At 44.1% G+C, this 26,210-nt stretch overlaps 1 pseudogene across 1 annotated transcript; it reads left to right on the forward strand.

The window, feature by feature from the left end:
• Positions 1–26,210, forward strand: LOC311112128 (NACHT, LRR and PYD domains-containing protein 3-like; annotated as a pseudogene). The gene is made up of 9 exons: positions 1–5; positions 3,327–3,768; positions 4,228–4,444; positions 4,632–5,699; positions 9,943–10,290; positions 10,334–10,507; positions 25,481–25,654; positions 25,837–26,010; positions 26,129–26,210. The product of its transcript is annotated as an NACHT, LRR and PYD domains-containing protein 3-like (transcript).

Consider the following 26,210-nt stretch of genomic DNA (forward strand, 5'->3'; position numbering starts at 1 on the left):
ATGGGGTAATATCATGCAACACAATCATGTAAAGTATAATACAGAACTGAATAATGATTTACTGCTTATGAATGAAAACATGATCATGTAACTAACAACCGGTCCTCGGTAGCTCAGCTGGTAGAGCACGGCGCTTGTAACGCCAAGGTAGTGGGTTCAATCCCCGTGACCACCCATACACAAAAATGTATACACGCATGACTGTACGTCGCTTTGGATAAAAGCGTCTGCTAAATGGCATATTAATTAATAAATTAACCCACTGATCAAAAACTGGTTGAATCAGCGTTGTTTCAACACCAAAATTCTATGCGATGACATTGAGTCAACATGGAAAACTGCTTGGATTTGCAAAAAGTAATCAACGTAAGGGAATTTTGTATTTTCTAACCTAAATTCAATGACATGGTAAACATTTTTAATGTTGAATTTACGTTGACAACTCAACCAAATGTAAATCAGAACTAGATGTTGAAATGACGTCTGTGCCCAGTAGGAGTGTTCATTATCAATTGAACCAGGGGAGAAGGTTATAGTCAATCTACCAGCTGTGTCTCGGTAGCAATTAGCCTGTGGATGAGGTTGTAGCTAACATAAATCCAGCACATATGTGTAAGAAAGGGCAGTTTATCCCTTTTTCCTCCATTTCTTAATCGACAAACCCTTGAAGTAAGCCTCCTTCCTCTTTCTTTTAATGAGCAAAGTTGAGTTATTCCTCTCCCTCTTTTATTTAAGTTAAGGAACGTTTTCAGTGACCCAAATGCCAATGGCTTGCTTATTTTTCCTGTAGTCCACAATCATCTCCTTTGTCTTGATCACGTTGAGGGAGAGGTTGTTGTCCTGGCACCACACGGCCAGGTCTCTGACCTCCCTATAGGATGTCTTGTCGTTGTCTGTGATCAGGCCTACCACTGTTGTGTCATCGGCAAACTTAATGATGGTGTTGGAGTCGTGCCTGGCCATGCAGTCATGAGTGAACAGGGAGTAGAGGAGGGGACAGAGCACGCACCCCTGAGGGGCCCCCGTGTTGAGGATCAGCGTGGCGGATGTGTTGTTACCTACCCTTACCACCTGGGGGCGGCCCGTCAGGAAGTCCCAGATCCAGTTGCAGAGGGAGGTGTTTAGTCCCAGGGTCCTTAGCTTAGTGATGAGCTTTGAGGGCACTATGGTCTTGAACGCTGAGCTGTAATCAATGAATAGCATTCTCACATAGGTGTTCCTTTTGTCCATGTGTGACAGGGCAGTGTGGAGCGCAATAGAGATTGCATCATCTGTGGATCTGTTGGGGCGATATGCAAATTTAGTGGGTCTAGGGTTTCTGGGATAATGGTGTTGATGTGAGCCATATTATGGCAAGAACAGCTCAAATAAGCAAAGATAAATGACAGTCCATCATTACTTTAAGACCTGAACGTCAGTCAATATGGAAAATGTCAAGAACTTTGAAAGTTTCTTCAAGTGCAGTCGCAAAAACCATCAAGCGCTATGATGAAACTGACTCTCATGAGGACCGCCACAGGAAAGGAAGACCCAAAGTTACCTCTGCTGCAGAGGATAAGTTCATTAGAGTTACCAGCCTCAGAAATTGCACCCAAATAAATGCTTCACAGAGTTCAAGTAACAGACACATCTCAACGTCAACTGTTCAGAGGAGACTGCGTAAATCAGGCATTAATGGTCGAATTGCTGCAAAGAAACCACTACCAAAGGACACCAATAATAAGAAGAGACTTGATTGGGCCAAGAAACACGAGCAATGGACATTAGACTGGTTGAAATCTGTACTTTGGTCTGATGAGTCCAAATTAGAGATTTTTGGTTCCAACCGCCGTGTCTTTGTGAGCCACAGAGTAGGTGACGAATGATCTCCGCATGTGGGGTTCCCACCGTGAAGCATGGAGGAGGAGGTGTGATGGTGTGGGGGTGCTTTGCTGATGACATTGTCTGTGATTTATTTAGAATTCAAGGCACACTTAACCATCATGGTTACCACAGCATTCTGCAGCGACACAGCATCCCATCTGGTTTGGGCTTAGTGTGACTATCCTTTTTAGTTTTACACTTAAGACATGACTATGCCATTATACTGTAGAATTTGTGAAATTTGTCTCTTGTATTATAAATTCTATACATTAATTTATATTGGATTAAGCGTAAATTTTCATTAACTGTAAGTTCGTTAGTTATGTTCCAACACTCCATCCATCTTGTGCCAATGTCAGTTATTTTTAAGTCTTGGTTCCAATAGTTTATATTTTTTTCTAAGAGGTTGTCAGTTGATTGGCTCTCTGCAAAGTTTTGTATATCTTACCTATCATGAATATCCTTTTCTGACTCAAATAGGATTCCTTCAAGATTGCTCAGATGTCCAAAAGATGTATACATTCTGAGTTAGTTATACAATTGTTGAAATGTAGTTTAGGTGATCTGTCTCCCTGTTTTTGTTACGCTATGGTTAACCCAGCACTCAGAGAAACAAAACACGACTAAGGGAGTGGAGGAAACAAAAATATTTTAACAAAAGTTCAAGTTGTCCAAAAAACAACTGAAGAAAAGGAACAGAGTGGGCTAGTCGGCTCCGGAGGAAGGAGAGGCTGAGGCAGGCAGGCAGGCAGGCAGGAAGGCAGGCATGTTGGGAGGTATGTCTGAACTGAAGACAAAACAAACGACAGGTTAAGGAGAGTAAAAAGCCAGGCTGAAGACAAAGACAATTAAACTTTACTGGTGAGCCAAGTTACCGCTCTAGTAAGAACAACGATCTGGCGCCGGTGGAGAGCCATGCCCAGAAATTAGTAGTGCAGGTTGATGAGAGAATAGGATGCAGCTGCGTAGGCAGGAATCACTGGAAACAACCCGCAGCTGCACAGGAGAGGCAGATCCTGAGCACGCCCCCCGATCCACTCCAGACACACCCACATAATGGGGACAAACACACATACAGAAACAACAGACAAAGAGGGGACAAAACAAGGAGGAAGGGAAACAGAAAAGGGAGAGACAAGCTGCCCACATAACAGTTTTGTTTAGTGTCCAGGAGCACCGAGTAGAGTCAACTATACTCAGCCTGAAGAGTGACAACTCAATGATTCAGCCAATTCATTTCAACCAGGCTACTGTATGGTCATAAAACATGCCTAATAAAACACTATTTTTTAGAGGTAAACAGCAACATGCATCTCGTGACTTGTCAGGACATAAATAAAGAGAATATGGCAATGCATTGCAATAACACTGAACTTATGGCTCATTTATGCCTTGTGGTTCATTGGCATTGAACAAGCAGGTTGAGAAAGACATAAACTGTTCTCCCTTCCTCATCTCTTTAGTGGGCTAACAGTAGACCTGTGTGCCCTGTGTGAAAGAATGCCAAAGGATCAAGTATCCATCCCCTGTGGACACAGTTACTGCAGGCAGTGCATAAGCGTCTTTGTCTCACCTGAACCTCTCCAACATCAGCACTCAGAGTCAACTCACTGCTACGCTGGACCTGGAGATGTGGCCTGTGATCTCTGCACTGAGAAAAAGCTCAAAGCTGTGAAGTCCTGTCTGATCTGCACTGCCTCCTACTGTGAGAGCCACATAAGGCAGCATTACACAGTAGCAGCACTGCAAAAACACACCCTGGTGGAGGTGACAGGAAACCTGGAGCAGAAACTCTGCCAGCTGCACCACAAAGCTCTGGAAGTCTTCTGTAAGACAGACCAGATACTCATCTGTAATGTGTGTGCAGTGGAGGACCACAGAGGCCACAGAAAACGTTACATAGAGGTAAGAAATTATGTTCTGTATCTATTCTTACTAGAGGAACACAACATTGAATAACCATCCCACTGGGCAAAAACTGGTTGAATCAAAGTTGGTTCCACGTCATTTCAACACAAAAAAAATCAATGTGATGACATTGAATCAACATGGAAAACTGACTGGATTTGAAAAAGTCAACGTAAAAGCATTTGGTCTTTTTTTCACCTAACTTTGAACCTAAATCCAATGACATGTTGACATTTTTGGTTAAATTCACGTTAGTTGACAACTCAATCAAATGTAAATCAAAACTAGACTTAGAACTAACGTCTGTGCCCAGTGGGATCTAGCCTTGCACGCTGAACAACTTTTTTGAATCTTTCTCTTATCTTGTTGTCTTGTTTATATGTTGACAGCTGTTTCCCAAGATTGCTTCCTTCTTGAAGAATGTTCTCAGTAAGTGATATCTGCCTTTTTTAGTAGATTCCAATGTCGTTGGACACTTCGTCTCTACTAGGTCAGACACTGATAAACATGAGTGATTTGAATCTCTTCAAAAATCCTCTGATCCATTGTTACCCAGAGTGCTTTGAGACCCAGCTGGACAATGAAGATGTTCTGGATTTAGTTGAGAAGATGCTGGAGAGTTTTGGAAGCGAGGGTGTCTTGAAGATCACACTGAACTTTCTAGACATAAGAAGTAAGACTGCATTTCAGACAAAGGATAAAAGGGGGTTACAACCACCATCTCTTATACTTCTTCAACCTCCAATCTCCATTTATGTAATCACTTCTAATGACTAGTGTCTTGATAATCTATTTTCACTTTTGGACTAGTGAATCTTCTTGTTTTGTGATAACTAATATCAATCTTATTATTTTCCCAGATAAAACTCTTTGGAAAGCCAGAGAAATCAAAACTAAACTGGGGCAGAAGTTTCAACAAATATTTGAAGGAATTGGACACCATGGAAACCAAACTCTCTTAAATGACATCTACACAGAGCTCTACATCACAGAAGGTGGAAGTGGAGAGGTCAATAATGAACATGAGGTGAGACATATCGAGATGGATTCTAGGGAACAAACCACACAAAAGACAGCAATCAAATGCAACAACATCTTCAAAAGTTTACCTGGACAAAGAAAACGTATCAGGACTGTGCTGACCAAAGGAATCGCTGGCATTGGAAAAACAGTTTCTGTGCAGAAGTTCATCCTTGACTGGGCAGAGGTAAAAGCAAATCAAGATCTTCATTTCATATTTCCTCTTCCTTTCCGGTGACCTTAACCTGAAAAATTGTCAATATAGTCTGATGCAACTTCTGCAATACTACTGCCCAGATCTGAAAGATATTGACAGCATTCAGTGTGGTGAAATCAAAACTCTTTTTATTTTCGACGGTCTGGATGAGTGTCGACATCCTCTAGATTTCCAGAACAATGAGGACCTGTATGACATCACAGAGCCAACCTCAGTGGATGTGCTGCTGACAAACCTCATCAAAGGGAATCTGCTTCCCTCTTCTCATCTCTGGATAACCACACGACCAGCAGCAGCCAGTCAGATACCCTTTAAGTGTGTTGACCAGGTCACAGAAGTAAAAGGTTTCAATGACCCACAGAAGGAGGAGTACTTCAGGAAGAGAATCTGTGATGAGGACCTGGCCAGCAGAATCATCACACAGATGAAGACATCAAAATGCCTCTACATCATGTGCCACATGTCTTCTGTTGGATATCAGCCACTGTCCTTGAAACAATGCTAAAAGAAACAAAGAATGTTGAAGTCCCCAAAACTCTGACATAGACGAACACCCACTTCCTGCTCATCCAAACCAGTGTGAACAACAAAAGTACAACAAAGCCACAGAGACAAACCCTAAGAAACTGTCTGTCAGACAAAGACATGATCCTTAAACTAGGAAAGCTTGCTTTCCAACAGTTGCAGAAGGGTAACCTTACGGCTACTGATTGCAGTCTGCCAGTTTGGCTTTATACATAGCTTGGGCTTTGTCGAGTAAGGCTTAAACTATGTATTTAGATTGTAGTTAGGTATTATAGGTAGGCATCGTGGGCTGTATATTATTAAGTAGTATAGGTAGGCATCGTGGGCTGTTGTGGGTAGTTGTTGTGTAGTTATTGTAGGTTACTTTTGTATTCGGCGGTGCCGGGTGTAGCACGAAGCTAGCTAGCTAACTCACCTCCTGGATTAGCTGGCGAGTAGCTATTAGCAACGGTAGCAACTAAAAACAATATCCTTTTAGCCAGCTACATTCGTTCGCAGCGACGCCGTTTTTCAATAAAGTCAACACAGCAGCCATTGCTAGCTAGCCAACACTACCAGCTGGCTGTACTGTAGTAGCTAAATACAATATCTTTGTGCTAGCTACCCAACGTTTAATCATTGCTGCGTTATGAAAGGTAAGATTGGCTTCTTATATGGTGTTGAGTAAAGCTTAAACCATGTATTTAGATTGTAGGTAGGTATTGTAGTTTGGTATTATAGGTAGCTTACTCAGGTAGTTATTGTAGGTTACTGTAGGTAAGTATTGTATTCGGCGGACCCCGGCGAAGCACGAGGCTAGCTTACCCACTACTTGGACCAACAAAGCAAGCTAGCTAGCTAGCGGGTAGCTACTGGTAACTTTTAGCAACTGTGGTTAGTTGTTTCCAATGTTATTTCATGCTTAAGAGTACCTGTGATTGAGCCAGCTAGCTGCCACCATTCAGCTGTTTTTCTAACCTCATTATCCGAGGCATTAACGTTAGGTGGTTGGTAGCTGCTGTACTTAATTACAGCTACTGATAACAGTCTGCTGTAGTTTACAACAATTCTAATTTCTAAAGTGGAAGTTGGGAGAGTTTTATTCGGGTGGTTCAGCGAAACAATTATAGTTTCTGAGGTGGAAGTTGGGAGAGTTATATATTTTTTTTTTTGGTGAGGGAGGCCTGCTCTCTCCTTTCCCAGATGTTTAGTTCATTTCATTCCGATCTCCTCTGCATTATTGTAGCCATCTGCTGCAGCCTGTCAACTATGCCTCTGCCTATCCCTGTTCTCTCCTCTCCGCACAGGCTACACAAACGCCTCACACCGCGTGGCTGCTGCCTCTCTAACCTGGTGGTCCCTGCACGCACCACACACCTGGAGTTCCAGGTCTCAGGCAGCCTCTGGAACTGCCGTTCTGCCGCCAACAAGGCTGACTTCATCCCAGCCTATGCTACCCTCCAGTCCCTCGACTTCCTGGCGCTGACGGAAACATGGATTACCACTGAAAACACTGCTACTCCTACTGCTCTCTCCTCGTCTGACCATGTGTTCTCGCATACCCCGAGAGCATCTGGTCAGAGGGGTGGTGGCACAGGAATCCTCATCTCTCCCAAGTGGTCATTCTCAATTTTTCCCCTAACCTATCTGTCTATCTCCTCATTTGAATTCCACGCTGTCACAGTCACTAGCCCATTTAAGCTTAATATCCTTGTCATCTATCCAGGTTCCCTTGGAGAGTTCATCAATGAGCTTGACGCCTTGATAAGTTCCTTTCCTGAGGATGGCTCACCCTTCACAGTTTTGGGGGATTTCAACCTCCCTACGTCTACATTTGACTCATTTTTCTCTGCCTCCTTCTTTCCACTCCTCTCCTCTTTTGACCTCACCCTCTCACCGTCCCCCCCTACTCACAAGGCAGGCAATACGCTTGACTTCATCTTTACTAGATGTTGCTCTTCTACTAATCTCACTGCAACTCCCCTCCATGTTTCCGACCACTACTTTGTATCCTTTTCTCTCTCGCTCTCCTCCAACACTACTCACTCTGCCACTACACAGATGGTAACGCGCCGCCGCAACCTTCGCTCTCTCTCTCCCACTACTCTCTCCTCTTCCATCCTATCATCTCTTCCCTCTGCTCAATCCTTCTCCCTCCAATCTCCTGATTCTGCCTCCTCAACCCTCCTCTCCTCCCTTTCTGCATCCTTTGACTCCCTGTGTCCCCTATCCTCCCGGCCGGCTCGGTCCTCCCCTCCAGCTCCGTGGCTTGATGACTCATTGCGAGCTCACAGAACAGAGTTCCGGGCAGCTGAGCGGAAATGGAAGAAAACTAAACTCCCTGCCGACCTGGCATCTTTTCACTCCCTCCTCTCTACATTTTCTTCATCTGTTTCTGCTGCTAAGGCCACTTTCTACCACTCTAAATTCCAAGCATCTGCCTCTAACCCTAGGAAGCTCTTTGCCACATTCTCCTCACTGCTGAATCCTCCCCCCCCCCCCCTCCTCCCTCTCTGTGGATGACTTCGTCAACCACTTTGAAAAGAAGGTTGACGACATCCGATCCTCGTTTGTTAAGTCTAATGACACTGCTGGTCCTGCTCACACTGCCCTACCCTATGCTTTGACTTCTTTCTCCCCTCTCTCTCCAGATAAAATCTTGCGACTAGTGACTGCAGGCCGCCCAACAACCTGCCCGCTTGACCCCATCCCCTCCTCTCTTCTCCAGACCATCTCCGGTGACCTTCTCCCCTACCTCACCTCGCTGATCAACTCATCCTTGACCGCTGGCCATGTCCCTTCCGTCTTCAAGAGAGCGAGAGTTGCACCCCTTCTCAAAAAACCAACAATCGATCCCACTGATGTCAACAACTACAGACCAGTATCCCTTCTTTCTTTTCTTTCCAAAACTATTGAGCGTGCCGTCTTTAGCCAACTCTCTTGCTATCTCTCTCAGAATGACCTTCTTGATCCAAACCAGTCAGGTTTCAGGACTGGTCATTCAACTGAGACTGCTCTTCTCTGTGTCACGGAGGCTCTCCGCACTGCTAAAGCTAACTCTCTCTCCTCTGCTCTTGTCCTTCTAGACCTGTCTGCTGCCTTTGATACTGTGAACCATCAGATCCTCCTCTCCACCCTCTCCGAGCTGGGCATCTCCGGCGCGGCTCACTCCTGGATTGCGTCCTACCTGACCGGTCGCTCCTACCAAGTGGCGTGGCGAGAAGCTGTCTCCGCACCACGTGCTCTCACCACTGGTGTCCCCCAGGGCTCAGTTCTAGGCCCTCTCCTTTTCTCCCTATACACCAAGTCACTTGGCTCTGTCATATCCTCACATGGCCTCTCCTATCATTGCTACGCTGACGATACACAACTAATCTTCTCCTTTCCCCCTTCTGATAACCAGGTGGCGAATCGCATCTCTGCATGTCTGGCCGACATATCAGCATGGATGACGGATCACCACCTCAAGCTGAACCCTGGCAAGACGGAGCTGCTCTTCCTCCCGGGGAAGGACTGCCCGTTCCATGATCTCGCCATCACGGTTGACAACTCCGTTGTGTCCTCCTCCCAGAGTGCGAAGAGCCTTGGCGTGACCCTGGACAACACCCTGTCGTTCTCCGCTAACATCAAGGCGGTGACCCGATCCTGCAGGTTCATGCTCTACAACATTCGGAGAGTACGACCCTGCCTTACACAGGAAGCGGCACAGGTCCTAATCCAGGCACTTGTCATCTCCCGTCTGGATTACTGCAACTCGCTGTTGGCTGGGCTCCCTGCCTGTGCCATTAAACCCCTACAACTCATCCAGAATGCCGCAGCCCGTCTGGTGTTCAACCTTCCCAAGTTCTCTCACGTCACCCCCCTCCTCCGCACACTCCACTGGCTTCCAGTTGAAGCTCGCATCCGTTACAAGACCATGGTGCTTGCCTATGGAGCAGTGAGGGGAACGGCACCTCCGTACCTTCAGGCTCTGATCAGTCCCTACACCCAAACGAGGGCATTGCGTTCATCCACCTCTGGCCTGCTGGCTCCCCTTCCTCTGCGGAAGCATAGTTCCCGCTCAGCCCAGTCAAAACTGTTCGCTGCTCTGGCACCCCAATGGTGGAACAAGCTCCCTCACGACGCCAGGACAGCGGAGTCACTCACCACCTTCCGGAGACATTTGAAACCCCACCTCTTTAAGGAACACCTGGGATAGGATAAAGTCATCCTTCTACCCCCCCCCCCAAAAAAAATAAATAAAAATAAAAATAATAATTGTAAAGTGGTTATCCCACTGGCTATAGGGTGAATGCACCAATTTGTAAGTCGCTCTGGATAAGAGCGTCTGCTAAATGACGTAAATGTGCCCTTGAGCAAGGCACTTAACCCTAATTGCTCCTGTAAGTCGCTCTGGATAAGAGCATCTGCTAAATGACTAAAATGTAATGTAAATGTTATCTTCTTTGAGGGAGACCTGACAGAATGTGGCATTGATGTCACAGAGGCATCAGAGTACTCAGCCTTGTGTACAGAGATGTTTAAAGAAGAATCTGGGCTATACCAAGACAAGGTCTTCAGCTTTGTGCATCTGAGCATTCAATAGTTTCTGGCAGCAGTATATGCTTTAGAATCATGGCTGGGGAAATCTGAAAATGTGTTTGATGAATCATTCAAGTGTGACAAGTTGTCTGACTTCCACTGCACATGAGTGCAGTGGACAATGCCTTGCAGAGTAAGAATGGACACCTGGACCTGTTCCTTCAATTCCTTCTGGGCCTCTCACTGGAGTCCAATCAGAATCTCTTAAAAGGCTAGACAATGTTCCTCTACTCCCTCCAGCCTAAATCGGTGTGGTATGACAGAGGGTTGCTGGTCAGATCTGGCCTCAGTCCTGTGTTCAACCAAATCACAACTGAAACAACTGGAGCTGAGAGACAATGACCTGCAGGACTCAGAAGTTACACTGCTTTCTGATGGACTTGCGGATCCAAACTGTAAACTACAGGAACTGGGGTAAGTGTGTGTGTGTGTGTGCGCACGCTGCGTGCACGTTTGATTGTTTATGTTCACACACTATTATGTTTGCTTGCACAGAAAACACACTTGAATAATGCAACACGGCATGTAAAAATTTTGAAACTATTCATTACCAGAGACGTGGACTAGAGTCACATGACTTGGACTCAAATACTACTCGAGTTGCACATTTTGCGACTTGAGACTTGACTTGGTTAAAAGAAAAAACACTTGCCACTCAAACTTCGACTTGAGTAACTATGACACGTGACTTAACTTGGTCTTCATCTGTATGACTCAAGACTCGATTTGTCATCTCACTCACAATGTAGGCCTATCTGTCCTTCATATAGGAGAGCTGCAGGTTCTGTGCATTCTGTTCTGTGTCTTGACCAATCTTGACACAAAGCACAAAGCACGTTGTCTAGCAAAGCTCAAAGCGTGTGCCCATCTCCACTGTCCTCCGGTATTTATTTAGCAGACTTGATAACCCATCACTCCCGACAGACACAAGCAAGAACTCTTCACAGAAATGTTGCAGCAGCCTACACCTGAACTGTATGGGAATAAAAAAATGTTTTCTATCTTTTCAAATAGCCGCAGCTGCAGGCTAGAGCACCCTGTCCCCTCTTGCCCTCTGGCCAGGGTAACCTAAGTGGTAATGTTATGAAGGCTATTTATTGCCCATTTATCTGTGTTAGGAGAAAATGTGAATGTGATCCAATTTGGTTTAGTCTATATTCAAACTTGGGCTGGCTAATTGCTGTTTGCAAAACAATGTCCATACAAACAGGCTAGATTACTTTACAAAATCAAATCAAATCAAATTGTATTTGTCACATACACGTCTTTAGCAGATGTTATAGCGGGTGTAGCGAAATGCTTGTGCTTCTAGCTCTGACAGTGCAGTAATATCTAACAAGTAATATCTAACAATTTCACAACATATGCCTAATACACACAAAACTACCGTAATTTTCGGATTATAAGCCGCGCCTTTTTTCCAATTTTTCCGACCCTGCGGCTTATATAACGGTGCGGCTAATCTATGGATTTTTACAGCTAACGGCCACTAGAAGACCTCCTAAATCTATGGATTGTACAGGTTACAGTCCACCAACTTTAACTCTATGGGCTCTATGACCGGTCCGCGCCCCCCACCTTTAAGCGGCGGGCTCCAGCAGGAAAAGCTGGAGGCCGGAAAAGAGTGAGACAGGTAGCGCGCAAAAGTAAAAGTGGAACCGAGAGTGGTACGAGAGACAGAACGAGAGACAGAACGAGAGCAAGACAGACAGACATTACGAGAGCGAGACAGTTTGTCTCTTTCCCGACAATCCCCTCTGTGCACGAACCCTTACATATGGTAATTAAACATTAAAACACCTGCGGCTTATAGTCCAGTGCGGCTTATATATGTACGCATCATTCAATATCATTCAATTTAGCTGCTGCGGCTTATACTCCGGTGCGCCTTATAGTGCGGAAAATACGGTAGTAAGGAATGGAATTTAAGAAAATATACATATATGGACAAGCAATGACAGAGCGGCATGGACTAAGATATAGTAGAATATTATAGAATAAAATGCAGTATATACATATGAGAGGAGTAGTGCAACATATGTAAACATTATTAAAGATACTGTAAACATTATTAAAGTGACTAGTGTTCCATTTCTTTAAGTAGCCAGTGATTTCAATAGGTAGCAGCAGCTTCTAATGTGCTATTGATGGCTATTTAACAGTCTGATGGCTTGAGATAGAAGCTGTATTTCATTCTCTCGGTCCCAGCTTTGATGCACCCAGCTTTGACCTCACCTTCTGGATGATAGCGGGGTGAACAGGCAGTGGCTCGGATGGTTGATGTCCCTTGATGATCTTTTTGGCCTTCCTGTGACATCGGGTGCTGTATGTGTCTTGGAGGGCGGGTAGTTTGCCCCCGATAATGCGTTCGGCAGACCGCACCACCCTCTGGAGAGTCCTGCGGTTGCGGGCTGTGCAGTTGCCGTACCAGGTGGTGATACAGCTCGACAGGATGCTCTCAATTGTGCATCTGTAAAACTTTGTGAGGGTTTTAGGTGCCAAGCCGAATTTCTTCAGCCTCCTGAGGTTGAAGAGGCTCTGTTGCGCCTTCTTCACCACACTGTCTGCGTGGGTGGACCATTTCAGTTTGTCGATGATGTGTACGCCAAGGAACTTGAAGCTTTCCACCTTCTCCACTGCATTCCCGTCGATGTGGATAGGGGGGTGCACCCTCTGCTGTTTCCTGAAGTCCACGATCATCTCCTTTATTTTGTTGACGTTGAGTGAGAGGTTATTTTCCTGGCACCACACACCCAGAGCACTCACCTCCTCCCTGTAGGCCGTCTCGTCATTGTTGGTAATCAAGCCTACTACTGTTGTGTCGTCTGCAAACTTGATGATTGAGTTGGAGGCGTGCTTGGCCACGCAGTCATGGGTGTACAGGGAGTACAGGAGGGGGCTGAGCATGCAGCCTTGTGGGGCCCCAGTGTTGAGGATCAGCCAAGTGGAGATGTTGTTTCATACCTTCACCACCTGGGGGCGGCCCGTCAGGAAGTCCAGGACCCAGTTGCAGAGGGCGGGGATCAGACCCAGGGCCTCGAGCTTGATGATGAGCTTGGAGGGTACTATGGTGTTGAATGCTGAGCTATAGTCAATGAACAGCATTCTTACATAGGTATTCCTCTTGTCCAGATGGGATAGGGCAGTGTGCAGTGTGATGGCGATTGCATCGTCTGTGGATTTATTGGGGCGGGAAGCAAATTGAAGTGGGTCTAGGGTGGCAGGTAAGGTAGAGGTGATAAGATCCTTGACTAGTCTCTCAAAGCACTTCATGATGACAGAGGTGAGTGCTACAGGGCGATAGTCATTTAGTTCAGTTACCTTTGCTTTCTTGGGTACAGGAACAATGGTGGCCATCTTGAAGCATGTGGGAACAGCACACTGGGAAAGGGAGAGATTGAATATGTCCATAAACACACCAGCCAGCTGTTCTGCGCATGCTCTGAGGACGCGGCTAGGGATGCCATCTGTGCCGGCAGCCTTGCAGGGGTTAACATGCTTAAATGTCTTAATCACGTCGGCCATGGAGAAGGAGAGGCCACAGTCCTTGGTAGTGGGCCTCGTCAGTGGCACTGTGTTATCCTCAAAGCGGGCGAAGAAGGTGTTTAGCTTGTCTGGAAGCGAGTTGTCGGTGTCGGCAACGTGGCTGGTTTTCCTTTTGCAGTCCGTGATTGTCTGTAGACCCTGCCACATACATCTCGTGTCTGAGCCGTTGAATTGCGACTCCACTTTGTCTCTATACTGATGTTTTGCCAGTTTAATTGCCTTGCGGAGTGAGTAGCTACACTGTTTGTATTCTGCCATATTCCCAGTCACCTTGCCTTGGTTGAATGTGGTTTGTTCGCGCTTTCAGATTGGTGCGACTGCTGCCATCTATCCACGGTTTCTGGTTCACAGTGGGCACAACATCACCTATACACTTCCTGATAAACTCAGTCACCGTTTCAGTGTATTCGTCTAAATCATTTTCGGAAGCTAGCTGGGAACATATCCCAGTCCGTGTTATCAAAACAATCTTGAAGCGTGGATTCCGATTGGTCAGACCAGCGTTGAATAGTCCTTAGCGCAGGTATATCCTGTTTGAGTTTCTGCCTATAGGAAGGGAGGAGCAAAATGGAGTCTTGGTCAGATTTGCTGAAAGGAGGGCGGGGAAGGGCCTTATAACCATCCCGGATGTTCGAATAGCAATGGTAGAGGATTTTGGCAGCGCGAGTACAACAGACGATATGTTGATAGAACTTCGGCAGCCTAGTCCTCAAATTTGCTTTGTTAAAATCCACGGCTAAAATAAATGCAGCCTCAGGATATGTGGTTTCCAGTTTGCATAAAGTCCAGTGAAGTTATTTGAGGTCCGTCGTGGTATCGGCTTGAGGGGGGATATACACGGCCATGACTATAACCGAAGAAAATTATCTTGGGAGATAATATGGTCGGCATTTGATTGTGAGATATTCTAGGTCAGGTGAACAAAAGGACTTGAGTTCCTGTATGTTACTACAATTACACCATGAGTCGTTAATCATGAAACACACACCTCCGCCCTTCTGCTTCCCGGAGAAATATTTATTCCTGTCTGCACGATGAACTGAGAACCCCTCTGGCTGGACCGATTTCGAAAGAATATCCCAAGAGAGCCATGTTTCCGTGAAACAAAGTATGTTATCTCTCTGGAAAGAAATCCTTGCCCAGAGTTCGTCGATCTTGTTAACCAAAGACTGAACATTAGCGAGTAGTATACTTGGAAGCGGTGGGTGGTGTGCGCCTCCTAAGTCGAACCCGCAGGCCGCTCCGAGTGCCTCTCCTCCGCCAACGATGTTTTGGGTCAGCCGCTGGAATCAGTTCAGTTGCCCTGGGGAGAGCAAACAAAGATTCGGCTTCGGGAAAGTCGTATTCCTGGTCGTAATGCTGGTGAGTTACCGCTGCTCTGATATCCAATAGTTTCCCCCGGCTGTATGTAATGAAACAAACACTTTCTGAGCTAATAATGTAAAAAATGGTACATAAAAAAACGAAATACTGCAAAGTTTCCTAAGAGCTAGTCACGAGGCCGCCATCTTCGTTGGCGCCAGGTTACAATGCAAGAAGATACCGGTAGCTTCCGGCTTTGTAATGTTAGATTCTAAATAAACAGAGTAAAAACCAGAGGACGGCTAGTGAAGCTCAAACCAAGTTTATTCACCCACTGGGTCACACAGCTGCATAGGAAAAAAAACTATTCACACAAACACTAGTATTTAAACCTTCCTCCTATGCTGAGTCTCCTCCTCACACATCTGGACAGCCAATACATCTCTGTTGCTAGACAGGACTTTAGTGATGCCTGTTCTTTCTCACTTCATCTAACCTGACCTCGTCCCAAACATTTCACTCCTCCCCAACTCACGGCTGTCCTGTTGGCTTGTACCAGACTATGGCCCTTCTCCTTTCCGTAGGATACCTGATGGATAACAATAACATGTTCTGACAGAATGTAAACATTCTACATTCCCCTCTCTCCCTCCGTGACATGATTTAAGGATATTTCGAGTTTAAGTCAGAACCCATCAGTAGGCTAACTTTCCTTACTCGCTTACAGCTGAAGATAATATCAATTCACTACCCTAGTACTTTGTTTGTGATAAACAATAAAGCAAAATATGCTGATTTTTAAAGCTGATAGCGACCAAAACTTTATTCATTCACTTAATCTCACCTCTCTCCCAAATATTATTAAATGTGTGTGTGTGAGTGTTACGGATACAGGTATCCTGTGTTTTTGTGTGTTTCTCTCCTTCTGCCCTAATCACAGGTGTCCTGTATGTTCCTGATTGGTGGTCGTTGAGGTGTCTGCTGATTGGACCAATCAGTGAACATTCCTGTGCATTGCACCACCTGTTACTCGTTTTTTCAATCACACATCCCATTATATAAAAACCAGTCACTTGTGTTTGTAGAGAGAAGAGAGAATATTTCTGTATGTGAGTATTTTTTTTTTTTTTTTTTTTTTCACCTTTATTTAACCAGGTAAGCCAGTTGAGAACAGGTTCTCATTTACAACTGCGACCTGGCCAAGATAAAGCAAAGTAGTGCAATAAAAACAACAGAGTTACATATGGGGTAAAAAAAAAACATAAAGTCAGAAATACAACAGAAAATATATATACAGTGTGTGCAAATGTAGCAAGTTATGGAGGTAAGGCAATAAATAGGCTATAGTGCAGAATAATTACAATAGTATTAACACTGGAATGCTAGATGTGCAAGAGATTATGTGCAAATAGAGATACTGGGGTGCAAAAGAGCAAAATAAATAACAATATAGGGATGAGGTAGTTGGGTGGGCTAATTTCCATGTGAGTATGGACACTGTGGTGTCCTGTTTTTGGTTACTCACTAAGTTGCTGTTTACTATGATTGGTAATTTTGTTAGACCACTGTTTGGTATGTGAGTAATGGATACTGTGATGTCCTGTGTTTAGAGAGCTCATTAATTTGCTGGTTACTCTGTTTGGTAACTATTGTGTGGTTCTGGGAAAAGGGGAGTTTGAGCTAGCTGCCCTTGGGCATACATTTCCCGTAGAAAGAACTGTCTATAAACACTAGTTAGACCTGAGCGGACCACCCACCTGTATTTTTGTATGTTAGCAGTAGCCTAGCGGTTCTTGAGGCAGGCAAGATCAGTTTAGGGGTGTTTTACACTATTGTTTCATTTCTTGGGTCCTGCTCAGCCCTTTTTCCCAAACCTTTACCGTGTGTTCAGAAATAAACAATTTGTGTTTGACGGTAGTTCATGGTTGTTGTGTCATATTTGTTCTCACTGTTCCATGCCACACTTAGAATTTACGTGAATTATGTTACGGGTCTCATGTCCATCACCCTAGACGTTCAAAGCCACGGGGTTCGTAACAGTGAGAATAGGGCTTGTTTTGCCTCGTGAATGACGTCATTACTGGTTTAAGAGACACTGCACTTTTATCAAATAAGCTACCTCTATGCAAATATTGTTTTTGTTTTTTTTATAATATGTTTATTATTTTCCAATAAAAATAAAGTAAAAGAGACAGCAATACAAACAATGACATTCATTGTACTGTTGGATGGGATGGCCAGTTTAGAGGACAAAACAAAAGTTAACTCACACATACACAAAATAAAACAAAATCCTATTAGGTGGTACGTGTATAAGAAGACAGCATATAGTCATTACAAGCAGTGTAGTTCAGCCAAAAATAAATATTGAGTGGAGTACAGCACAGAGTAGCAGCAGATCGTCAGCCCAGTTATGAAGCGGGACTAGACCATTTATCCAGTATCGGCTGCCATATTTTGTAAAACAATGGACTTCTATTGGAGGTGTTGTATCGAATCTTTTCCATATGGATTACATTCCCTAAATCCCGTAACCACATTTCAAAGGTAGGTACAGTCTCCAATTTCCAAAATTGCAATATGAGCCTTTTGGCTAATAGAGTACAAAGAGAGACAGCTTTCCCCTCCTGGTTATTCCCATCAACTGTACCAAACAGAGCGATCAATGGGTCTGGGGCTAGAACTCTATCAAAGGCCTTAGATAAGTAATCAAAAATGAGGGCCCAGTAAGCCTGTAATTTAGGGCATGTCCAGAATAAGTGGGACAACGTCCCCTCCTCCTGCTTGCACCTCTCACACAGTGGTGAGGTGTCCGGGAATATTTTATGCAGTTTTACTTTTGAGTAGTGTAACCTGTGTATCACCTTAAACTGTACAAGGTTGTGTCTGGCATTCACTGAACTGTGGTTTATATTCCTGAGAGCTTCTATCCAGTCCTCATTTGAGATTTCTGAACCAAGTTCTTGTTCCCAAGCCCTTTTAATGGTGTCTGTGGATACCTCTATGTGGGCCTGTAGCACATCATACAGTCTGGAGACCGACCCTTTTGAATGGGGTTTGACAAGGATCAAGCTATCTAATGTAGGACTCTTTGGCTTCATGCCATACTGTGGGATGTGTGTCCTTAAGAAATTCCTGATTTGGAGGTATCTGAAAAAATGTGTTGTTGGCATGTTGAACTTTGCCTGTAGTTGTTGAAATGAAGCTAACTGACCATCTATGTATAGATTACCAATTGTTGTGAGCCCCTTCTCCCTCCACTGTGAAAACACCACATCATCCATTGCAGGGTGGAAAGCATGATTCCGGCTAATCGGGCTGTCTATGTACACAGTGGGTATGTTAAGAAAATCCCTAATCTGTTTCCAGATCCTAAGAGTATGACAAATGACCGGATTGGAGTCATAAGTGGCTTTTTTCACATATGATGGGCTATTAACAAGTGAAGGGAGTGAGGAACGTTGACAGGAGGCCTGCTCAATCAAAAGCCATGAAGGCATATCCTTCCGTCTCATCTCAGGTAAACTTTCCCTCCAGAAAGACACAATGTTCAGATTAGCAGCCCAATAATACAGTTTGAAGTGAGGAAGGCCAAAGCCCCCCTCTATCTTGTACTTGCATAAATGCTTCTTTGCAATTCTGGCTGCCTTGTTATCCCATAAAAATGGAGTTACTATTGAATCCAGTTTCTTAAAATAGCTTTGTGGTATGAAATTGGGTAGACATTGGAAGAGGTAAAGAAACCTGGGTAGGACAACCATTTTAATAGCGTTTATACGACCAACCAAGGAAATAGGCAGAGTTTTCCAGAAATCTATATTTTGTTTAAGCTGATATATTTTCATGTCCCAATTCACTTTCAATAGCTGGTCAAGGTCTCTTGTCACTACTATGCCAAGGTTTGTGAACTTGTCCCTCACTGTTCTAAGCGGGGTAGATTGCAGAAATTGCATATCCACAGGCCGTGATATTGGCATCATCTCACTTTTTTGCCAGTTTATCTTGTAGCCAGAGAAGGAGCCGAATGTGTTTATCAAGTTAAGTAATGGTGGAATAGACGTTTTAGGCTTGGACAAAAACAAAAGAACATCGTCTGCATATAGGGAAATTTTGTGCTGTGTGTCTTTTATTTTAACAGAAGCTATATCGGCACATGCCCGAATGCGCGTAGCAAGGGGTTCCATGGCTATAGCGAAGAGAGCAGGCGAAATAGGGCACCCCTGTCGGCACCCCTTGAACAGGCGGAATGACTGCGACATTTCCTGATTGGTCACCACGGACGCCATTGGGTGTGCATAAATAATTCTTATCCAATTAATAAATTCCTTTCCAAATCCGAAATGCTCCAGAACCGACATCATATACTTCCACTCAATCTGATCAAACGCCTTCTCTGCATCAAGAGCTATTACCACTGCTTCAACTTTATGATCATGATACATTACGTTGAAAAGGCGTCTCAAATTGTAGTATATATGTCGGCCCGGGATAAAACCTGTCTGGTCAGGGTGTATGATGTCGGAAATATATTTTTACAATCGGTTTGCCAATATCTTTGTCAACACCTTGTTTTCTATGGGGAGTAACGACACGGGGCGATACGACGACATCTCCATGGAATCTCTATCTTTTTTCAAGATCAGGGCTATTGTAGCCTCATACAGTGTTTGCGGGAGTTTGGTATTTTCTTTGGATTGTTGAAACATTCGCAGCATAAGTGGAGATAGACTAGCGCAGTACTTCTTATAGAATTCTATTACATATCCATCGGGCCCAGGGGCCTTGCTGTTTGGAAATTGTGCTATCGCTGTGTTAATTTCATCTAAGGTTATCCCTGCATCGAGTGCGGCAGCTGCCCCCCTGTCTAGTTTAGGAAGTTCACAATCAGCGAGAAAGCGTTCCATAGTTTGTGGATCAGTAGCATCGCATTTTGATTGGTATAGCTCTGAGTAAAACTGTGCAAAGCATTTGTTAATGTCCTGCGGATCTGTTACTATTTTACCCTTCTTGTCTTTTATTTTGTGAATAGCTCTAGATGCTTGTACATGCCTTAGCTGTCTTGCTAATAATTTATGTGGTTTGTCCCCCAGTTCAAAATAACTTTGTTGCGTTCTAGCAAGTAAAGAGCCCACCCGTTTCGAAAGGATGGTATTGTATTCATACTTTAACTTTGTGATCTTCTCAAGGACTGTATACGAGGAATTTGTCCTAAAAACGTTCTCCTGTTCCCCTAACTCTCTTTCAATTTCTCTCAGCCTAGTATTGGCACGTTTCTTCCTCTCTGATGTATAAGAAATAATGTAACCTCTAATCACAGCCTTTAGAGATTCCCAAAGGGTGGAGTCGTCAACATCCCCCGTGTCGTTAGTACTGAGGAAAAAGGCAATCTGCTCCTCCAAATACTGACAAAAAGCCTCATCTTTCAACAGGTATGTGTCTAAGCGCCACGGTCGCCGTCCTGTCGACATATTGTCGAGTTTCAGCACCATGGACAGAGGAGAGTGGTCCGTAATTAGAATGGGGTGATAGGTAACCGACTCAGCTGCTGAGATTAGTTTGGAGTCCAACAAAAAATAGTCAATTCTGGAATATGATTTATGAACTGATGAGAAGAAAGAATAATCCCTGTCTGTTGGGTGCGTCAGTCTCCAAATATCGACAATGTTAAGGTTTGTCATCAATGTATTTAGACAGACACTGGCATTTGATTGTTGAAGTGACCTTGATAGCTGTTTATCTAAAATAGGGTCTAACGTACAGTTAAAGTCACCTCCAACAATAACACTTGTATCCGAGATATTTGGTATGGCCTTAAATACCCTTTGAAAAAATAATGGATCATCGAAGTTGGGTCCATATAAATTGACCAAGGTTATTGGTTTTGAATTCAGTGTACCAGCCACAATAATATACCGACCATTAGGATCTGAAATCGAGGTTGAGTAAACAAAAGGAATGTTTTTCCTTATCAGGATTGCTACCCCTCTCGCTTTTGCATCAAAGTTAGACTGGTATATCTGACCGATCCAGCCGACTCGTAGCTTGGCCTGCGCGGGGCGTTTAATATGAGTTTCTTGAAGAAGCACTATGTCAGCACCCAGTGATTTAAGATGAGAAAAAACCTTAGCTCGTTTCACGACATGCCCTAATCCATTACAGTTCCAGCTGACTATCTTTATTCCACCTGATCTACTCTGTGCTCGGTCACTATGTGGCATTTCTTATTTTAAAGCAAATTGCTGCTGTCATACAAAACCCAGAAGAAAAACGTCCCGCCGTGCGGGAGCTTGTCATGCCACCTGTACTAATAAACGTGAACATAAAACACAGACCCCAACCCCCCTCCCGTCCCTTTACTGAGTGACTTCCCCAAACGAAGCACTCCTTGGCTAACTCACAAACGTTAGGGTGTCTAGACATAAAGCTTGAACTAACTCGTCGTCTATAGATGCTCCGCATATAAACTAGTATTAAATAACACTTAACTTAACTCTCATGTTAGGGGGTGAGTGGCGCTAAAACATGACATGCCAAACAATGCTATATTAGCCACACCATCTCACCTATCCTATAAGTCCCAATTTCTGATCTTCTGATCGAAAAGACATAGGCCGGAAATTCAATTCACACACATTCCTGGCCTGTATTTGGCCATTTAGCCTGCTGGCACAGCCGTTCTGTATCCTCAGCCGGGGAGCTTGCTTGTCAAGAACAGATCTGCCTCTTTTGCGTTGTCAAACGTACGTGTTGATCCCTCGACTGTCACCTTAAACCGGGCTGGGAAGAGGAATCCATATCGGATGTTGGCCGCCCTGCATTTGTTGCGTACCTCATCATACTCTTTCCGTTGGTTCCTCACCTCCAAGGTAAGATCTGGGTAGAAAGACACCCTGGTTCCGTTGTAGTTAAGGGGGAACTTTTGACTAGCCAGCTTGAGGATGAGATCCCTGGTGTGGGGATAGTGCAGCCTTACAATGAATGGCCTTGGTGGCCCGCCCTTGGCCGGCTTCGTTGCCTGTGCTCTGTGTGCGCGGTCGATCAGGATGGCCGTTTTGAAGTGTTCACTCCCCAGCAATGCCGGTATCAGCTCCGAGACAAATTCAGTGGGTTTCCCTTTCTCCGTGTCCTCCTGGATCCCACATATTCGGATGTTCTGGCGTCTTGAATGCGACTCGAGCATTTCCAGTCGGGCCTTCAGGGTTTTGTTGTCATTTTTGAGCGTTGCGCACTGTTTCTCTATGTCCTGTAGCCTGGCCTCGTGATCGATTGTCGTCTGCTAAACCTCGTGCACCCTTCCCTTAGTTGCCTTCACAGTTTCGGCCAAAGTCCCAATACTCTTTGAGATATCAGCCAACCTTGTGTCCACCTTCTTGCTTAGTGCGTTTATGGCAGCCAGTATGTCACTTTGAGTAGGATCTGTGGGGAACTCTTGGAAGCTAGCCTCTTCAGCTAGCTCCTCGTGGGTCGGCGACGTTGAAATTGGTTCGTTGTCTATCTCATTCCAATTATCTTGTTTAGCGCCCCCTTTTTTGTTGCCTTTTCCCTTTGTCATATTTGTTTGAAGTTATAGGTTGTGAGAGGTTAAGATAAATATTAATTTGTTTCAAAATTGAGCGGAGCTCTAGCAATGCACGTCTACTCCATAGCACGCTCTCTAGCGCCCCCCCTATGCAAATATTGTTGATCAGTACAATAAAATAAGTCCCAAATGAAAGGGAAACAGATGTTTGTCATCTGTAGCCCCATGACATCAGCCAAAACATGCTCAATGACTCAATGCATGCACACGCTCCTATTGAATATGCATTCACCTGTATTGTGAATAGGTCTAGGCTACATCTTGATTCACACAGTTTATCAATAGAATTTACCATTCAGATAAAGGATTACCGTTATATGTAATTAGATTGGTAAAAACAAAGTCAAATTGATTGTATGACTTTATAATTGATTTGTTAATGCATACAGGGCTGTCTCTGAAAAATGTTGATGTAAACATTTTCAAATGTAATGATATTGGACTCAAAAGATGCCCAACGATTGAACAGAGCAGTAGTTTATCTGTCTGGAAGTGCCATTCTGTGACTGGCTAATGTGCCTTATTCTTTTGCAGTGGAATCGTGATGGTATCGAGTATCGTGATACTTAACCTGGTATCGGTATCGAAGTCAAAATGATGGTATCATGACAACATTAGTTAAGGCTGCACAATTAATCTCATTCAGATCGAAACCACAATATTGACATGTGCAATATCCATATCATAATATTTTGAAACGCCACTCAGCTGCATGTAACGTCCGTTTTTATAGTTTACTCTGTTTGTCGTCTCTCTCCCTCTATCCTCTTGCTGCTGCTTCCCACACACATAAAGCCTCACCCCCCCTGTCACTCAAGCAGCGCAGTTCCTCCTCCCCTCTTTTAGATAAAAGTTTGCATGCTGTACTTTTAGTTCAAATGCAGTCAACCGATTGCTCCAAAGAAGAACGTTGCTGCTTTAAACTTTGCTTCTTAATAAAAATCATTATATTTCTATGATTGAAAAAGTTCACCCAAGTGTTTTGATCTGTTGTATATCACAAATCAAATCGCAATCACATTTGGTTAAATAAATCGCTATTCAATTTTTTGCCCATATCATTTTGTAATTTTTTTGTCTATATATACAGTACCAGTCAAAAGTTTGGACACACATACTCATTCCAGGGTTTTTCTTTATTTTTACAGTTTTCTACATTGTAGAATAAAGTGAAGACATCAAAACTATGAAATAACACATATGGAATCATGTAGTAACCAAAAAAGTGTTAAACAAATCAAAATATATTTTATATTTGAGATTCTTAAAATAGCCACCCTTTACCTTGATGACAGCTTTGCACACTCTTGGCATTCTCTCAACCAGCTTCATGAGGTAGTCACCTGGAATGCATTTCAAATAACAGGTGTGCCTTGTTAAAAGTTAATTTGTGGAATTCCTTTCCTTCTTAATGCATTTGAGCCAATCAGTTGTGTTGTGAAAAGGTCAGGGTGGTATACAGAAGATGGCCCTATTTGGTAGAAGACCAAATCAAATCAAATAAAACCAAAATGTATTTGTCACATGTGCCGAATACAACGGGTGTAGACCTTACAGTGAAATGCTTACTTACAAGCCCTTAACCAACAATGCAGTTTTAAGACAGAATACCAAAATAAATAATAAAGAAATACAATATGAAATAAAAGTAACAAATAATTAAAGAGCAGCAGTAAAAATAACAATAGCGAGGCTATATACACAAGGTACCAGTACCGAGTCAATGTGTGGGGGTTACCGGTTAGTCGAGGTAATTGGGGTAATATGTACATGTAGGTAGAGTTATTAAAGTGACTATGAATAGATAATAAACAGAGAGTAGCAGCAGCGTAAAAGAGGGTCTTCCATTTGGAAGGTGAACCTTCGCCCCAGTCTGAGGTCCTGAGTGCTCTGGAGCAGGTTTTCATCAAGGATCTCTCTGTACTTTGCTCCGTTCATCTTTCCCTCAAACCTGACTAGTCTCCCAGTCCCTGCCGCTAAATAAATCCCCACAACATGATGCTGCCACTACCACGCTTCACCGTAGGGATGGTGCCAGGTTTCCGTGCCATGGTGCCATGGTCTGAGAGTCTAGGTGCCTTTTGGCAAACTGCAAGCGGGCTGTCTTGTGCCTTTTACTGAGGAGTGGCTTCTGTCTGCCCACTCTACCATAAAAGCCTGATTGGTGGAGTGCTGCAGAGATGGTTGTCCTTCTGGAAGGTTCTCCCATCTCAACAGAGGAACTCTAGAGCTCTGTCAGAGTGACCACTGGGTTCTTGACTGGGTTCTTGGTCACCTCCCTGACCAAGGCCCTTCTCCCCCAATTGCTCAGTTTGGCCGGGCGGCGAAATCTAGGAAGAGTCTTGGTGGTTCCAAACTTCTTCCATTTAAGTATGATGGAGGACACTGTGTTCTTGGGGACCTTCAATGCTGCAGAAATGTTTTGGTACCCTTCCCCAGATCTGTGCCTTGACACAATACTGTCTCTGAGCTCTACGGACAATTCCTTCGACCTCATGGCTTGGTTTTTGCTCTGACATGGCTTTCCAAATCATGTCCAATTAATTTAATTTTACCACAGGTAGACTCCAATCAAGTTGTAGAAACATTTTAAGGATGATCAATAGAAACAGGATGCACCTGAGCTGAATTTTTAGTCTCATATCAAAGGGTCTGAATCTTTATGTAAATACAGTATTTGTTTTTTATTTTATACATTTGCAAACATTTCTAAATCCAGTTTTTGCTTTGTCATCATGGGATATTGTGTGTAGATTGAGGAACGTTTTTTTATTTAATCAATTTTAGAATAAGGCTGTAACCTAACAAAATGTGGAAAAAGGGAAGGGTCTGAATGCTCTCCGAATGCACTGCGTGTGTGTGTGTGTGTGTGTGTGTGTGTGTGTGTCTGTGTGTGTGTGTGTGTATCTGTAATTGTCATGGATGCATCCTTAACATACTCTTGTTAACCCATGCTGCAGTCTGGGTCAATGTGGTCTGACAAAGGGTTGCTGTTCATATCTGGCCTCAGTCCTGAGGGCATCCAACTCAAAACTGAAACAACTGGAGCTGAGAGACAACAATCTGCAGGACTCCGGTGTTACACTGCTGTGTGCTGGACTAAAGAATCCAAACTGTGAATTGCAGATGCTGGGGTAAGTACAGCTGTTTAAAGAAGAACAATGTTGTGAATTAGAAATTCTTTACAATATTTATGTGATCATTATTGTCTGTCAAAGTCTGGTAATGTTTGTGTCATGGACAGATGTGTAGTGTAGATGCCACATGGTAGATCATTACCCCAACCTACACATCTGTTGTATCTCTCCCTCTTTAGACTGTCTGGCTGTGAAGTCACAGAGGAGGGCTGTGCTGCTCTGGCTTCAGCTCTGAGGTCAAACCCCTCCCACCTGAGAGAGCTGGACCTGAGCTACAATCATCCAGGAGACTCTGCAGGGCGACTGCTTTCAGCTGGTCAAGGGGATCCCACATGCAAACCGATGAAGCTGAAGTAAGAAAAAATTATGCATACAGTAAGACCTTGTAGTGTGAGGAGCTTTTCTATCACATGAGTATTCATGCGTGTTCCTTGTTACGTAATAACCATGTTGTTGTTGTTTTTTCTACAGTGTGGATCACGGTGCAGAGTGCAGGCTGGTATCCGGGCTGAGAAAATGTAAGTCCCTTCAATTGTAATCAACTGCATCTTCA

Source organism: Coregonus lavaretus (genome assembly GCF_964263955.1).
Source record: "Coregonus lavaretus genome assembly, chromosome: 38".
NCBI lineage: Eukaryota > Metazoa > Chordata > Actinopteri > Salmoniformes > Salmonidae > Coregonus > Coregonus lavaretus.